The sequence below is a fragment of the Camelus dromedarius genome, chromosome 11, assembly GCF_036321535.1.
Source record: "Camelus dromedarius isolate mCamDro1 chromosome 11, mCamDro1.pat, whole genome shotgun sequence".
NCBI lineage: Eukaryota > Metazoa > Chordata > Mammalia > Artiodactyla > Camelidae > Camelus > Camelus dromedarius.
Genome location: NC_087446.1, coordinates 13,771,033 through 13,773,428, shown reverse-complemented (window position 1 = coordinate 13,773,428; position 2,396 = coordinate 13,771,033). Strand labels below are relative to the sequence as shown.

General features: G+C 31.6%; 1 non-coding gene across 1 annotated transcript; it reads right to left on the bottom strand.

The window, feature by feature from the left end:
• Window positions 1-294: 294 nt before the first annotated feature.
• On the bottom strand, window positions 295-368 carry TRNAG-ACC (transfer RNA glycine (anticodon ACC)). Its single transcript has one exon. It is a non-coding gene; the product is annotated as a tRNA-Gly (tRNA).
• Between the last annotated feature and the right edge of the window lie 2,028 nt (window positions 369-2,396).

Here is a 2,396-nt window from a genome sequence, read left to right as displayed (position 1 = left end):
TGAGATAATGCCTCTACTTCTGTACCTTTTCCTTTACCTAAAATATTGAGGGAGTTCGCCATCCTTTCCCACTGGTTTGAAATGCTGGCCTTTATCATATATTAAATTATCACACACACCTGAGTAAAATTCCATATTTTTCCATATTTCCAGAATGGAAAGTTCAGAACTTCACTCAGATATATATGATTAATCCATTTTGTCCTGTATCATGCATGCTACTTTGTCGCTATTTTATTATTATTTGGGAGGGGAAGAGGGGAAAGGTAATTAAGTTTATTTATCTATTTTAGATGGAAGTACTGGGGATTGAACCCAGGACCTCATACTTGGTAAGCATGTACTCTACCACTTGAGCTATACCCTCCCCCCATCACTATTTTAATTTTAGTGCTATACTTTTTTTGATGTCTAGTTGAGTACATCACATAATGGCTTTCTTCCTTTTCAAGCTTGTCCTGGTTATTCTTAAGCATTGGCTCCACCATATGAAACCACTGTATCAAGTTCCATGAAATTCTAGTGGGGATTTTCGTTGCAATTTTATTTAATTCATAGACTGTGAGTAATTAAAATATTTACAATATTGAGTATTCCTATCCATAAATACAGTTTACTTTCCACTTATTAAGTTTTTCTTTAGATCCTTCAGTAATATTTTATAGATTATCATAACTTGTTACACAATTATTGGTACATATAATTCAATAAAGTTTTTATTGCTTCTTAAATGCAGTCTTTTAAAATATTTACATAATCTGTTTTGTGTGTGTATGTAATGGAAAGCTATTAATTTTTCTTTGCTATCTTTCTGTCTGGTTACCTTACTGAATTCTAGTTCACACAGTTCTAGGTAAATAACTTTATCTGTTTCTTTTTATTTATTTATTTATTTATTTAACATTTTTTATTGATTTATAATCATTTTACAATGTTGTGTCAAATTCCGGTGTTCAGCACAATTTTTCAGTCATACATGGACATATCTGTTTCTTTTGAATCTATGTATTTACAATTTATATACAATTTATTTATTGTCTTCAGTATTCTCGCCTACCGATGTTTGAATTAACGTTTTCTTTCTTTTTGCTTATCTAAATTTTCTGCAAATAAACAGAAAAGTCAGAAAAGAATCAGTAAGTATTGTTTTTAAGGAAAAGGCTTTAGTGGCATTTCATTTTTCTTAAGTATCCCTAATTTTTAAAAATATATGTTGGAGAAGATAATTAAATATTTAATTTCAAATTTTAATTCACTGTCTTTTACTACTTTTTTCAAAAACTTGTTGTATTTTATTTCTTCTGTTAATTCTTTTAGAAAAACATTCAACTTTAATATTTGTTCTCAGGATCTATTTAAATCTGCTTCATGAAGTTTATGTTCACTACATTTACTCTTGGTTTTTGAACACAAAAATGGAGCTTGTAGCTCCATCTGGATTCTGAAGATGATCATTATACTTCCTCTTCCTGAGATTTAACTAGTCAAGCTAGCTTTACTTGAAACTTATCAGCAGCACTGAAAGGCATTATATTTACATGAAGTTTGGTCTTATTTATTTGCCTTTGCATCACTCTGCCTAATTGCTCCCTTGTGTTTCATTTCAACCATTAAGTTCAGTGATTTACTTTTGCAAATTGTTTATGGAGAGTTATCAATTTCTTTCCCCAAATTTCCACATTTACTATGGTTTATTTTCCTGTCATCGTGTATGAGTGTGTGTGTATGTGTGTGTGTGTGTGTGTGTATGTCTGTCTGTATATGATGTACATGAATGTATGTGTACACAGATTTAACTCACACACATACATTACTGTGTATCAGTGTATCTCAAGTGGGCTTTCGTGACTTCTCAGAGAACATCTGGAATCACTTTCCTGTAACATTGTTTCCAAATAAGTTGTGATACATATTTTAAGAGGAGAGCCAATATTTCACTTTTAATTAAAAATAATATTCTCTAAATATTACAGGAATCCAGTACTACCTTTGCATATTTCAGTAGGCATAAGCTGTGTCTGCCAATCTAGGCATCCTTCATCACTGGTGATGAGTTATTCTATAACATGAAGTCAGTTGATAGTTGTTTCTATGAGAATGGGGTCCATGGATACCTTTTACTTGCAGTGAGTGTGTATCTGTTATATGGTTTTTGGCATTGATCAGAGGAAAGGAAATAAAATGTGACTGGATAGTTAACCTGTCCAAATTCTCTATCTTTCTCTGTGTCTTGCATATGTCATTCTTAGTTTATAAATCCATGCAGTGGTGAGGTATTTGCTGTACCTGGAGTAGTTGGATATACAAAGTCCAGTCCCAAAAGAACAATGATTTCCTACATAATTCCTACAGAGAATTATGACTGTAATTTTGAGAGCTGTTTTTAGAGAAAAGTG